A 15,296-nucleotide genomic window follows, 5' to 3' on the forward strand; every position below is an offset into this window, starting at 1 on the left:
ATGTTTTGTAATCAAGTCTGATGGGACAATGGAACACTGACATGAGCAGAGGTACATGCAAAATGCCATTCCTTTCTACTTGGGATGGTGATGCCCCATGAACACAGAATATTCGTGGATCCATGATGGATGGAGAGTTCAGCAAGACTCTAAGTGAATATAAAGTAAGCAGGGGAACTAACAGTCCAAGAAGCCATTTTCTGTTTGAACCATAACTTGTTCAAACACAGAAGAAAGGCAATGGTATTCTTAGAAACATGAATGTCAAAAAAAAAACTATCATATCTTTTCCTACTCTTGTTACTTCTCTGTACACTTATTCTAAAAGTGACAACACAGAACGCAAGGGAAAGAAAAGCAAGTCACAGTTCCTTCTCCTTTCAGTCCTGCCAAGTCAAAGGTAGAGACTGTTGGTAGAATGTGCCAATATAAGAAGTGAAATAAAAACAGCTAAGTTTTGTGAAGTGTTTTCCCTGTTCCAGTAAGAATGAATATATATATATATATATATATATATATATATATATGTATATCTCCAAGCTATGATATATATATATCTCTCCAAGCTATGAAATACCAGCAATTCCACATAAGAATTAAATAATCATATGTTTGCATTTAAAACTGGCATTACACAATATAAACATGAACAGTAAAATTCATGCTTAATAATTTAACAATTTCAACTTTCCTTTATTTAGAACGATACTAAAAAATAAACACAACATGAGAGAAAGATTATAAAAGGAAAAAAAAATGTTTGTTTTAGCAATTGTAACCACACTTTTTTCCTACTTTTTGAACAAGGGACTCTGAATTTTTACTTTGCACCAGGCCCTGCTAATTATGTAGCTGGGCCTTCATTTGTTCAGGTAAAAAAATGTAAATTTATAATTAATTTTAACAAAGATTAATTGTCAATATTCACATATAAGGTACTCAGTTAAAAGCTGGGGATACAAAAATAAACAGGCTCATATATAAAAGAGGAGACAGTCATGTAAACAAATAATGCCAATATTATGTGACACATGCTAAGGAAATCATGAAGAAAGAGCCTAAGAAAAAGCTATCATCATGGAGATAACAGCTGAGCTGAGAAAGAATTTCCCACTTGGGAGAGGGAGTAAGAAGGAAAAAGATAAGATTTGTACTTACTAGACAAAATTTGTTTATAAAACTTTGACAAGTTTTTTAGGACCATAAAATAGCATGCATAATGATGAATACAGAAGATGAACTGGGAATGTAAGTTGGTACACACATTTTCATACCAAGTTGAGTTCAGACTTTAGCAAAGAGAAGACATAAATTATAACAGTGGTACAATTTCTGTTTTAGGTTAACTTCTGCAGAACAGGAAGACAGAATAGAAAGGAAAAGAAGATAAGTCATTAAAGTAAATAAGAGTAATTATCAATAATAGTAAGTAGTATCAGGAGGTTATTTGGTCTTATCACAAGCAATTTTGATAGGGAGAGGGAGAGGCTGTGTTAAAGTCAAACAGGTTTCTTTCCAGAAGGACCTTTCAGATTCTTCAATATGCTAATAAGCACTGTAAATCTCTAAGAGAAAGATCCAATTTGCAACATTTCCCAGATTTACTTGACTAAAGATTTATTTGACCACCTATCAGTATCTGAAAGATAATGTGAGGAACAAAAGTTTTGTAACACTGTTCTATAAAACAGAAGGCCAGCACTGAATGAGAAAAGCAGAGGGCAGTAGAGGGCTTAAGACAGGGGGAAACAATACTAAATGTGAGAAACAGGAAAGAACTCTGACTAAAATACTGCCAAGCTGTGTTAAAAAGATCTAACTCCATATATAAAATGCCACTTTACTAGTTTATACAATTTCATACTGGGTAGGGGATTGACAGAATAAATATTTCAATAGGGTAAGGGAATGCACCAGTAATGCTACTAGTTGGACGGGAGGATGGATAAAGCTTAAAAGAGGCTATATACAGAGAGATTAGGGGTAGATGAGAAATCTAAAGAAATGAGAAAGATGCACATATAGGTATTAAGGAGATATGGTCAGAAATAGAATCATTTTTGAACCATAAGAATAGAAGCATCAAGGAAAGTAGAGTCAAATACCACAGAAATACAGAAATTAAGGAAAAATAAAGTTGAGATGTTAGGTAACATTCAATGCTATGCTTCCAACTGCCTGACATGATGTGAAGAATTATATCACAGTATCAGTGAATATAGGGGAGTGACACAGTGGTTCCTAGATTGAAATGACAGAAGGCAAGAAAAAGCCAGTAAGGCACCAGTCATAAAAGAAGAGGAATTTTAGGTAGGACAGAAGAATAAACAGACATTACATAGAAAAATATGGGTCTTATTTCCTGGCTTTGAAGAAGCAGGTGTGAGGGGGGGAAAGCTACATCCCTCACAGGATTTGGAATAATAGTTCTCAATCTTTTTTGTTCCAACATATCTGAGAAATAGAATACACACCCAGCAGAAAGAGGAATGCAAGAATTAGGGGAGGGAGAGGCTAGCTGTGAGTCGTTTATAAAGCTTTGCAAAGTGATTACTGAAATACCTTTCTAAGGAAGTGTAACTCTCAAAATCACTGGTTTAAAACTGGTATAGGCTAGCTGTGAGTCGTTTATAAAGCTTTGCAAAGTGATTACTGAAATACCTTTCTAAGGAAGTGTAACTCTCAAAATCACTGGTTTAAAACTGGTATTATCACAGAAAGCTTAAATACAAGTTGCAAATGCAAACTAATGATGTTTTACCTACATGACAGAATTCAAAAGACACTGTCATACCATACCATAAGTTCCTACAAAAAGTCTCGGAGCTCTTACAAATTTTTCAGTTTAAAAATTTGTTTTAAGGATACAGCATCAGCTAATATATGTCTAGTATGCTCATTCATTTTATCTTTACACATTTGTAAAGTTAACACGTCTTGCAGTGCTTCCACTTTATATATTAATGAGGTACTCTGAGTGTATGACTTGCCTAAAATGACACAAATGGGACTGGTTTATTACAAGACACAAGAGTTTCAATTTTTAGTCCAATGCTTAGATACCAGGATATGTTCTTAGCCTAAACCAGCAGCTCTCAAACTTTTTGACCTCAGGGTGCATTGATATTCTTAAAAATTACCAAGGATCCAAAGAACTTTTGTTTTTGTGTGTGATAGCTATTGATACCAACATCATTAGATACTAAAATTGAGAAATTTTTCAAATATAAGAATACACTATTAACTCATTCTATCAGGCCAATATTACCCTAATGCCAAAGCCAAAGACATTACAAGAAAAATATACACCAATGTCTCTTATGAATATAGATGTAGAAATCCTCAATAAAATACTAGCAAACCAAATACAGCAACAAAAGGATTATACACCAGGACCAAGTGGTAATTACCCCTGAAATGCAAGGTTGGTTCAACATATAAAAATCAATCAATGTAATATACCACATTAACAGAATAAAGGGCAAAAATCATATAGTCATCTTGGTCAACACAAATAAAAAATGATAAAATCTAACACTCAACAAACTAGGAATTGAAAGAAACTTCCTCAACCTGACGAAACACCCACATGTGACATCATACTTTATGGTGAAAGATTAAATGTTTTCTCCTCCAAGAGCAGAAATACGACAAGGATGTCTGTTGTCTTCACTTCTATTCATCATTGTACTAGCCAGGGCAATTAGGCAAAAAGTAAAAAGAAATAAAAGTCTTCCTTGAAAAGGAGGAAGTAAAACTATCTCACTGCAGATGACATAATCTTATATATAGAAAGTCCTAACACACACACACACACACATACACACACACACACACAAAACTAATACAACTAATAAATAAGTCCAGCAAGGTTGCTTTCCAAGATCAGTAACAGTTGTATTTCTATACACAATCCAAAAGTGAAGAAAACAATTCCATCTATAATCTCATCAAAAAGAAAAAAATACCATAAATTTAACAAAAGTAGTGTAAGATTTTCTTCAGAAACTGACAAGCTGATTCTGAAATTTACATGGAAATGCAAGGGACTAAGAATAGCCAAAATAATCTTGAAAAAGAAAAGTTGGAGAACACACAACTTCAACTTCCCAATTTTAAAAACTTCTACAAAGCTACAATAATCAAGACTAGGTGGTACTGGCAGAAGGATAGACATACGGATCAATGGAGAATCCAGAATCAATTGAGAACCCAGAAATAAACAGAGACATTGATGGTCAACTGATTTTCAACAATGTTGCCAAGACCATTCAACAAAGGAAAGGATAGTCTTGTCAATAAATCATGCTGGGACAACTGGAGAAACTCATGCAAAAGAATAAAGTTGGACCTCTACTTGACCACATACAAAAATTAACTCAAAATGTATCAAAGACCTAAATTTAAATGCTAAAACTATAAAACTGTTAAAACATAAGTGTATATCTTTATGATTTTGGCAATGATTTCTTAGATATAACTCCCAAAGCACAAGAAAAAAATAGATAAATCGGACTTTATCAAAAAATTTTTTCTGGTTTTTTAAGGGGGGGAGATAATTTGACTTATTAATTTTTTTAATGGAGGTACTGGGGATTGAATCCAGGACCTCATGCATGCTAAGCACACACACTACCACTAAGCTATAGCCTCCCCCCTGGACTTTATCAAAATTTAAAACTTGGATGCTTGAAGAACATACTCAAGAAAATGAAAAGAACAAAATGGCAGCTCCTCAAAAAATTAAACATAGATTTACTATATGATCCAGCAATTCCACTTCTGGGTATATATCCAAAGAACTGAAAGCAGGGGCTCAAATAGCTATTTTTATTCCCATGTCCACAGCAGTATTATTTACAATAACTAAAAGTCAGAAGCAACCAAAGTGTCTATCAACAGATGAATGGATAGACAAAATGTTATATATATACAGCAGAATATTATTCAGCCTTAAAAAGGAAGGAAATCCTGATACACTCTACAACATAGAAGAATCATGAAGACATTTTGCTAAGTGAAATAAACCAGTCACAAAAGGACAAATATGATTCTAATTACACAGAGCAGGCAAATTCATGGACAGAAAATAGAATGGTGGTTGCTAGGGGTTAGGGGAGGAGAGAATGGGGAGTTACTGCTTAACGGGCACAGACTCAGTTTGGCAAAAATGAAAAAATTCTGGAGATGGACAGTGGTGATGGTTGCACAACCATGTGAATCTCCTAATATCACTGAAGATACACTTTAAAATGGTAAATTTTATGTTATGTGTATCTTGCCACTATTTTTTAATTTAAAAAAAAGGAAATTAAAAGACCACCCACAAAATGGGAAAACATTTTTGTATATCATTTACTGATAAAGGTCTAGTATCCAGAACATATAAAGAACTCCTACAACTCAACAATAAAAAGACAAATAACCCATTTTTTTAATGAATACAGGATTTGAATAGACATTTCTCCAAGTAAGACATACAAATAGACAACTGACACATGAAGAGATGCTTAACATCATTAGACACTAGGAAATTACAAATCAAAACCACGAGACACCACTTCACCAGCTAGGATGGCTATAATTTAAAAGATGGACAATAACAAGTGTTGGTGAGATTTGGAGAAATTAAAACCCTCATACACTGCTATATAAAATGGTGCAGCCTCTTGGGAAAATAGTTTGGCAGATCCTCCATAAAGTTAAACATAAATGTATCAAAATACTCAGCAATTCCACTCCTGAGTGTATATCCAAGAGAAATGAAAACATACATCCACACAAAAACTTTTACATGAACGTTCAAAGCAACATTACTCGTAACAGCCAAAAAGTAGGAAACAACCTGTATGTCTATCAAATGAGGAATGGATAAACAAAATGTGGTGTTTCCATAGATTATATTCCATAGAATATAATATTATTCAGCCATAAAAAGGAGTGAAGTGCTAATACATGATTCATTATGGCAGAATCTTAAAAATATCATGCTTAGTTAAAGAAGCCAGGCACAAAATGCCACGTTATATGGTAAATTTTATGTTGTGTGTATCTTGCCACTATTTTTTAATTTAAAAAAAAGGAAATTAAATGTCCATTTATATGAATGTCCAGAATTGGCAAATTCACAGAAAGAAAGTAGTTTAGTGCTTGCCAAAAGCTTGGAGGGGGTGGTGCACAGTGATTGCTAATAGGAAAGGGTTTCTTTTGGGAAGATGAAAATGTTCTGGAATGAGATAGTAGTGATGGTTACATAACCTTATGTACACTGAATCATATACTTTAAAAGAGTGAGTTTTACTGTATTGTAAATCATATTTCAAGGAAAAAGAAAAAAGAATACACTATTACACATTTCATCAAAGCGATAATGTTTTCACATGTATCCATCACTCTACATTTCAGATGAGAAAAGTAGAGGGAGGGAAAGGCAACTATCTTCTTAATATTACCATGAAAACAGTTGTAACTCAGAGACCCCAAAAGGTTCCCAAACATAGTTTGAATACCACTGATCTAAACTAACACTCAGCACAAGAATGGAGCTTAAATAGTTAATGATCAATAAATTTTAATAATAATCAAATTATTTAAACTACAGTTTATGACTGATAAAATGCAATCAAATTTCATTATCATGTATAATTCATGTTTTATGCAGTTACAAAACATTTCTGACAACCTATGTGACTATACTGAATTTAACTCTTTGCATACTAAATTTTGACAACCTAAACTTGAGGTGTAACACAGTATAGTGGTTAAGAGATCTGACTCTAGATTCACACACCTTGAGTTCAAATCCTGGCTTGGGAGAAAACTGCTGTGAGATCTTATTCAAGGTACTTAATCCTTCTGCACCTACTATCCTCACCTATAAATGATAATATAAAGAGTTGTTCTGAGGACTGAGTTAATACTTCTAAGATCTTTAGAAAGAAATTAACACAGTACCTATGTAGTAAGTTATCTTATTATCATTGTAAATCAGATACCCATTTAAAATTACCAGACTACTGTGTGACTTACCTAATATTTTGAAATACTTAATATTTTGAAAGTACAGACTGCTTTGTATAAAGATTAGGACTCTGCTCATCTTTACTATTGAACACCAAGCTTGCATGAATGTTTCTTCTGCTTTCTAGTCCACACTCCCCAATACCCTATTGCTTTCCAGCAGTAAACTAGAAAGTAGTCAACTAACCTAAGCCTAGGAGTGAGAAAACTTCCTGAGTAACCACAACAAGCTGATTTCTCCCAGAGGTATTTTTATCTCAAAAGAATCTAAGAAATTAGGCAATCTTAGTCAGTAAGACTTGGGTCACAGGAGCTTCAAAAAAATCAGTCTGGAATACAGTAAGCAGGGAGAGAAGAGAGTGGCACAGAAAAGATGACTTGACTATCCACTGAAAACAGGAATTAAATCTGTTGGTAGAGAAGCCAAGGAAAAAGAAATACTAAAATGAAGACAGAAAACCTAATTTTAATTACAGCTCAACCACTATCCCACTTGGTGGTCTCACTTTACAAGATAAAAATCCAAGCACCTTCATTTACCGTATACAATAATCTTCACAACCTGACTGCTATTTCAAACCATTTCTCTCACTGTTCTATCCATAAATTCTCAATTCCTACCACACTGAATTTCTCACAATCTGTAAACACCAAGCCCCATAACAACTTCACACATGTTATTCCTTTACTTTGTAATGGCCTCTGGTCTGTCTCCTTCTCCACCTAGGAAACTCCTATTCACCCCTCAAGAGCCAGCTTCTTCCCTCTGAACTCCCACAGTCTATGTGGTATAATTTATCTGAATGTATTATATGCAGATTGAGTTCCCTGAAACAAGAGATTGTCCTCAATAATTTTGTATCTCTAAAACCTAGCAATGTCTAGCAAAAAATACAAATGCAAATGTTTGATGAAGTAAATGATTAAATGATGAAAAAATGAGCAACCTCAGGCAGTTTCTCCCATATAATTGGGAGAATACTTGATACACCTGAGAAGCAACATGACATTTATAATAGGAAGAACATACGGAACTGCTCTGAATCTTCCTAACTCCATGATTGTCCGCAAACTACTTAACCTCAGAGATTCCTCATCTATAAAACAGGTTTCATAGGGTTGTTACATTGAACAAGTGACAAAAATACATAAACATGCTTAGCACTAGGCCTGGAACAGAACAGGCACTCAAATAAATGTTAGTTCCCTTTTCTCTCTCCCTTTAATTCACAGGATAATTACAGACATCCAGTGAGATAATGTGATTTGAAAACAATTTGGAATCCATAATACATCACAAAATCTCTCACCTAAGGGGAAAAAAAAATCTAAAGTGTTCATCTTTGCATTTATATACCTTTTTTCTTTTTGGATTTGCAAGAAACATTTGGGGACATTATGCTGGTTTTTTAACATTTCCCCAAAATTACTCAATTATCTAGGATTCTAGAATTAAAATTTAGTTTCGTGTAAACAATTCTAATTCACTTAGTTCAGTATAAACAATCCTAATTCCCCTAATATTAAGAAGAAAAAAGTCTACATATCCTGCTTTCAACTACAGTGTCCCTTTCCCTTGCCTGTTTCAGGTCTTCTAAAACTGTTCTTTTTTAGAACACATTTCTATCTGCAGTAATGATTAACTGAATTTTGTAACATTATGAATTCAAGCATTTGTAGTTTACTTTAAAAGTTACACACCTCACTGAATTTCCTTATATAAAAATGGTCTTTTTTTTTTTTAAGGATAAACAAAATTTACTGGCATCAGCATTCACAGGTAAATCTTGCTACGGTTTCTCTGAAACCAGAAACTTTCCGCAGAAAATAAATTCAAACACCTTTCTCTACCCACAGATCCTGATTTGACATTCTATAAAGAACACAACATACTCAATGGTGCTTATTATGCATGTCAAGGTTAACTTTGAGGTCAAAAAAAAGTTTTTCAATTATTTACTCTTACTAAAATGATTCTATTCAGAACTAATGAAAATTCTCTTTTAGCATCTTTTCATTAATCAGAGATATTTATCATTATAATTATAAATTTTTATTTTAAAAAGTCTAACATGTATGACTGAAACATAATATTGTACACCAGAAATTGACACACTGTAAAGTGACTACACTTCAATTTTTTAAAAAAGGTCTAAAATTATAATCTTGACACTATACTGTTCTAGCTAAATTAACTAAAAATAAATGTAATTCTAGGTGTGATTTACGATTTAAAATACCAAATTAAATTTATATGCATGGTAACACCTTGTTAGTTTATCTGTATTTCTAACAACTTGACCTAGGACAATGAAAAGACTTTTAATTTCCTTTTCGTATTTAGATATTTGGCAGACTTAAAACATTAAATGTCAATAACTTTCACTTCCGCTTCTGTATTATTTCAAGGAAGCTTTATTTTTTCTTTTTCCACACAAGTCAAATGAAAAATTGCAAACAGCAGGAAAATTTATCTAAAAGAGCTCTTTTTTAAAGCAACTTTCGATTGTATTAAATATGATCTTTTTAAAGCACAACTAAATTCTTATCTTCCCCAAAGCACTCTTTAAAATTTGTTTACAAAAGGATTACAGGACACTGATGAATTCATTAATTATCTTGAGCAGTTTTCTAAATGAACCAATATTTCATAATTTTACAAGTTGTGACTAATCAGTACTTAGGATGCAATGTAGTGCAGCAGTTTCTAAGGAGACATACAAGTATTGTGAGCCTAAAGAAAATTTCAGCGTACATTTTTCTCATATACAGAACATGGGGACTGATAGCAACAACAACAAAAAAAAAAAACTTTTTTTTTAAACCATCCCACAATTCACCACCTTGGTATGGCATTCTCTCTAAATTATCATATCCAGTTGGAATTATCCAATTTTATTAGCTAATAGTTCTCATTACTTAAAAACAGAAACAGGATATCTTCTGTTTCACCAAGTGTTACACATTTCGCTACTACAAGACTTGGGGGGGGGGGCGATCTTTGGAAACAAAAGGTAATCTGATCCACTCCAGCTAATTACTAAATGCATGCCAACAATACACAATTCGAATTGCGTTTCTGGACACTAAAGAGATCACAAAAGGGAGAAGAACGTCAAACGTGTTAAGGAACTACTTTTGTATCAAAAATATATCAAAACGAAGAAACACGGTATAACGAAACTAAGATCTCGCGTAAGGTACAAAATTCATCTAGTTAAAAATTTGGTAATCTTCTGAAATGAAAATGTTTAATCAACGTTGTCAAAATAACAGTAATTCATCCCATTCAGGTATTACTAGAAATCCTGGTGATGTGCTTCTTTCAGGTCTAAATATCTCACTCTTTTGCAATCCGGATACCAAAAGGACCTGAAACCTTTCGCGGAGGCGTAAAATACACTCGGCGAGTGCTGTCTGTTTACAAATACGAATTTCACAGTTTCCCACGTCAAAAGCATTCATTACCACCATTCGACCAGGGGGCGGGGGAGAGAGAAGGCGGTCGAGCAAGAAACGAAACCCTAAGACACCTCTGCCTTCTCTCCTCCCGACTAGGACGAGCCTGGAATAAATATTTATTATGTTTTATATGCGTGTGTGTTTATTTATATACGTACGTCTGTATTTAAGCAGGGGTGAAAGAAAAGGCACACATGACAGGGGATCGTACCCAGAGAATGCTCACTCCTATCCCGTTAACTCAAAATCCACCGCCTGGGTCTACAGGTTTCGAACCGGGGCCGAGAGACCCAGCCTCTCCTTGAAGTTCGGCCCCAAAGCGCCCCGATGCCCTCCTCAGGCCGCCCAGGCCGCCGCCCCTACCTCCTTTATCTCTGCCTTCCCCTGGGACACCCGAAGCCCATTCTGGCAAAGAAAGAAGTGTCAGGCCCCAAGTGGGCAGCTGACACGCGCTCGGGCCGGGCCCCCGACACCTGCGAAGCGCAGCACCTGAGGAGAGCGAACAGGGGGCCGCCTGGCCTTTCCCGAGCACACCCCCTCAGCGCTGGGTGCTGCGCCGCGGCCAGAACCTCCGTACCTGCGAGGCCCGCGAGCTACAGGCGCGCGCGGCGCCTCCTCATCTCAGTGGCTCCCGCTCCCCCTCCGCCTCCCGCTGCCGCCGTCACCGCCGCCGCCGCTGGAGGCCGGGACACGACGAGCTCAGGACTCCACCGCCATGTCCGCCGCGCCGCGAACTGCATTGTGGGGGGGAAGGGATGGGGAGGGGGAAGAGGGAGAGAAAGAGGAGGACCCGTTGAGAGGAGGGGGCCGCGGAGAAGGGAAGCCGGGAGATGGGGGGGAGGGGAGAGAGGGACAGATCCCGGAATGGAGTTCTGACTCGAGTGGGGATAAGGGATACACGTGGAGGAAACCCGGGAAAGGAGACTCAAAGGGAAGAGTTTAGGGGTGCCCCCTTCCTTCGTTCTTAGGCTCCTGGGCACCGGTTAAACCGGGGAGGGGGGTAGTAAACACCAATGGGGGAGGGGCAACGTTCGGGGGCTTGAGAAACAATGGGGAGGGGGCCGAAGTGGGAAGATAGCACACTCACACTCACGCTGAGGGAATGGGCGAGCGCGCGAGGACGCTCGTTAGCCCGCGAGGAGGGGGCGGGGCTCTCAACCGTTGGGGGAGGGTCGAAGTCACCACGGGCTCGCGGGGAGGGGCGGGGCCCCCGAGCAGGGGTCACGAGGTTCTGCTCCCTGCCAGGGCCCCACTGGGGAGCCGGCGCGACAATGCCGGCGTGCCTAAGGAGACCGGGTTCGCGGGAACGGCCGCGCACCTCAGGTCTGGTTCCTGGGCTGTGGACCTGTCAGCCGGAGGCCCCCAAGCGGGAACACGGCCGGAAAACCGTTTCCCCCGGGGAAGGAAGCCGGGCCTTGGACGTACACCCTCAGTCCTGGCACACTGACCCACCCCGGTCCGCACCTCCGCGGAACCTCGGCGGCTAGCGTGGGTTTCCGAACACTAGCGGGTAGCCAGACAGAGGAGGCCTCCGGGCCATCCCTCCCGCCTATTCTCCTTTTCCACCAGCCCACCAAAGCTGGAATCTCTTTCATTTTAAAATGCAGCCAATTCAGGAGTTCAGGAGCTCAGAGAAATCTCAAGAGCATCCTTCCCGGGAAAAGATTTTAGAAATCATTTATTTAGTTTCACGTGGGTTTGAAATCAGCTACCATGCATGGGCCCCTCCCTCTCTTGCTTTTTACGTAGGTTCCTCCACATAGTTATTTAAAGGCACGATCCAAGAGGACTTAATGGTTTGGTTAGTTTAAGACCCCAGCCTTGGAGATTATTCAACCAACCTCAAACCTCAAAGCTGAACAAATCACACAACTACAGTCTTGCATTTGTCAAATGCTAAGGCAGGAAAAGGATATAACAAGCGTGGACGTGAGAGTGAGGGAAGATGTTAAATTTTAAGTATTTACAATATAGTGCCTTATAAAACTTCTCATGATATGACTCAGAGGCTGGGCCCTGTAAAAGGTTGAGAAGGGTCTCCCTTCTGCGGAGTTCATCTAAGTCTCACTACACCGCAGAATGGCATACCTCTTATCTGTTTATGTCCATATGAATCTGAAGCTTGGTGAGAAGGTACCATGCATTGCCCACAAAGTGCTAGTCATTGAAATAGGGACTTCACATATTTCACCATTTCTCATAATGATCCTGTGAGGTCAGTGCTATTGCTCTCATTTACAAATGAGAAAACGAGCTCTGAGAATAAGTGCATTTTACCCCCACCTGTCTTATGCCACAGGGCCCAGGTATAGTGCATAGAGTAATTGATTGCAAGTCAACCGTGCCTGGCTTCAGCACTTATCAGCTAGGTGACTTTGGACAAATTCACCCTCTGAGTTTCTTCATCTGTAAGGTTTTAAAGGCAACAAACCTGCTTCACAGAGATGATGTATGAAAAAGCAAGACCCAAATTTAAAGCCTGACGAGACCTTTAAAATGATACTAACATGTCCACTTTAGTGTATTATATCATTGTCCTTGGAGCAAGTTCAATTGAATAAAATTTCCTGATTACTTAATAAGAGCAAAGCATTGAGTTAGTTACCAAGACAAACAAGCTTCCTGTCTCCAAAAAGTTCACCATTAAGCAAGGAAGGTGGTTCTACTGAGCTGCAATAAAAGCAGTAGGTCATACAAAGACTGGGCTGATACAGAGGCGAGCATGATAAGTTTTACTTGGGTGAAGCTTTAATGGAAGAGGTAGAAGCTGGACCATGGAGGCTTGCCCGCTATGTGCCAGACACATTTCTGTGATTCAAAGAGTATCATTTTGTCTCAAGTGTGCAGAAGATCATGAGTCGGGAAACAAAGACTGAGGCCATACTGAGAATCCCAGTGCTGCTCTGCTCTTATCTCTTCCAGATAATTGTCTTTTGCCACCTTTCCTACTCCTCAAGATTCAGCTCAACTCCTACCTCCTTTATGAAATCATCCTGATTACCTACCCCAACTCTACTGAATATGATCACTCCATTCTCTGAATCTCTATATATTACTTTTATAAATCTGATGCCAATAGATTATAAACTTGAGCACAAATACTTACATTTGTATTCCTTATAATGCTTACATACTTGTTGAAATGAAAATTCGGCAACTGCATTCTTGTTTATCATCACAATAAAGCACCTTTAAAGCAAGTATTTCTATATGAAATATGAGGAAACTTAGGGCATAAGAGAATTAGTAACCAGGGTAGTACAATAAGTCACAGGCAGGCCTGGAATACCAGTCCTGTGTTCTTTCCATTGAATCACCAATAGCTTAATGAGAAATTAAATGGTAAATATCTGATTGCTCTGCATAAATACACTAAGGACTTATATCTGATACTTGCACAGAATACCTCATGATTGTGGTTAAGTCTCCAAATTCAGCCTTCCAGTTCAGAAGTTCTGGGAACTCAATTTTATCCAAACTCAGGTGAAAAGAACTTACAGCAATAATCTTATTTCATCATATGCAATGAGAAATATAATTGCCCAGTGGATCAGTATTCATATTCTGTTCTCTTCCTAGGTGATAGGAAAACCTAGTCCAAAAATCATATTGGATGAAAAGTTGGTTTGGTGAGTAAATTAAATCAGAACAAGAAAAGTAACTTGGAGATAAGTCTACTTAAACCAAGTAGATATGCTGGTAAATCACAAAGGGAACAAATCATAAAGGGCCATGTGTGCCATTCAAAAAAACAGGTTTTATCCTGTAGTTAATGGGGAATTACTGAATATTCATAAGTAAGGGAGAGGTATGGTCAGATCTGCTGACGTTTTTTTCTGAGGCTCCTTTTTTCCCATATACCTGATTTCTTCAAGGACAGAGACTCAGTGGTTGGTAATCTTTTATAGACCTAGGCTGATGATGAGCTCCCAGTCAAAAAGAATGTATCCAAAAAAAAAAAAAAATTTCTTAAGAGAAAAAAAAGAGTGCATCAGCCCCATGATGTGGTCCTAACCAGATCTTGTTCACCTGTGTCTTCCGAGCACCCAGTACAATTCTGACACAAAAAAATTACCCAGAAATTGTTTATTGACACTGTAAGTTGTCTATAAAACAGAAGATAAGTTCAAAGTTTAAAATTTTTGTAATTCTTAGAAATAACATGCAATGCCAAAGCCTCTAAGTTATGTGCTCATTTCTCTTGGTGTTTTTTACATTCTTGAAATTAAATAAGCTAAAATATGTTAAAATGCCTACTACATAGTAAACATTCAATAAAAATTAATTCCCTTTCTCCTTAAAATTGAGTTTCTTCTTATCTGCCCCAGTTTGGATTTCACATACCCTTATGTTCACACTAGCACAAGTGAGTACTTGCTACCCATTGATTCCATTTAATTTGTTCTGGGGATTCAATGTGTGGAATTTTTCACTGCAGCCACACCCTTTAGCTTACTTCCTTGAAGTGTTAGAAACAGTCTGTTTTTTTAAGGTGTCTTTTTCTTTAATATGAATAAGGTCTGAGAGATAGAAAGGAAACACAACTTCTGTTTGAATGTTTGTACTTATAGAGAGTTCGTTTCTTCCCAAATTTATCTATGCTGGATGTTAGAAGTTCTTCCTTCACTGAGTTGAAGTGTTCCTTCTATAATGTCTATTTTTTCATAGTTCTTACCTCAAGAGTAAAACTATTCCTCTTTTCCTTCTTATATAAAAACAAGGATGTGAACTAGATGAACCAGGGCTGGAAAGGGGTCTAGACGTCTACCTTTCTGACATGAACTCCTTGTAAGTCATCTATTTTACTTCCTCTA

The 15,296-nt window shown here is 37.4% G+C and overlaps 1 protein-coding gene across 10 annotated transcripts in view; it reads right to left on the reverse strand.

Moving 5' to 3' along the window:
- TUT4 (terminal uridylyl transferase 4) overlaps positions 1–11,587 on the reverse strand; it is a 133,929-nt gene extending 122,342 nt beyond the window's left edge. For 3 of the 10 annotated variants that reach the window (XM_032494264.1, XM_032494266.1, XM_032494263.1), the window contains exons 1-2: positions 11,570–11,585; positions 11,060–11,216 (exon numbers count right to left, since the gene is read on the reverse strand). The gene's annotated coding sequence lies outside the window, so the exon portion shown is untranslated. Of the gene's footprint in view, positions 1–11,059; positions 11,217–11,569 lie in introns of all 10 variants that reach the window. The other 7 variants (XM_032494267.1, XM_032494270.1, XM_032494269.1 and 4 more) reach the window with 3 other exon arrangements.
- Positions 11,588–15,296: the final 3,709 nt, after the last annotated feature.

The sequence above is a fragment of the Camelus ferus genome, chromosome 13 (assembly GCF_009834535.1).
Source record: "Camelus ferus isolate YT-003-E chromosome 13, BCGSAC_Cfer_1.0, whole genome shotgun sequence".
In the NCBI taxonomy this organism is placed as follows: Eukaryota; Metazoa; Chordata; class Mammalia; order Artiodactyla; family Camelidae; genus Camelus; species Camelus ferus.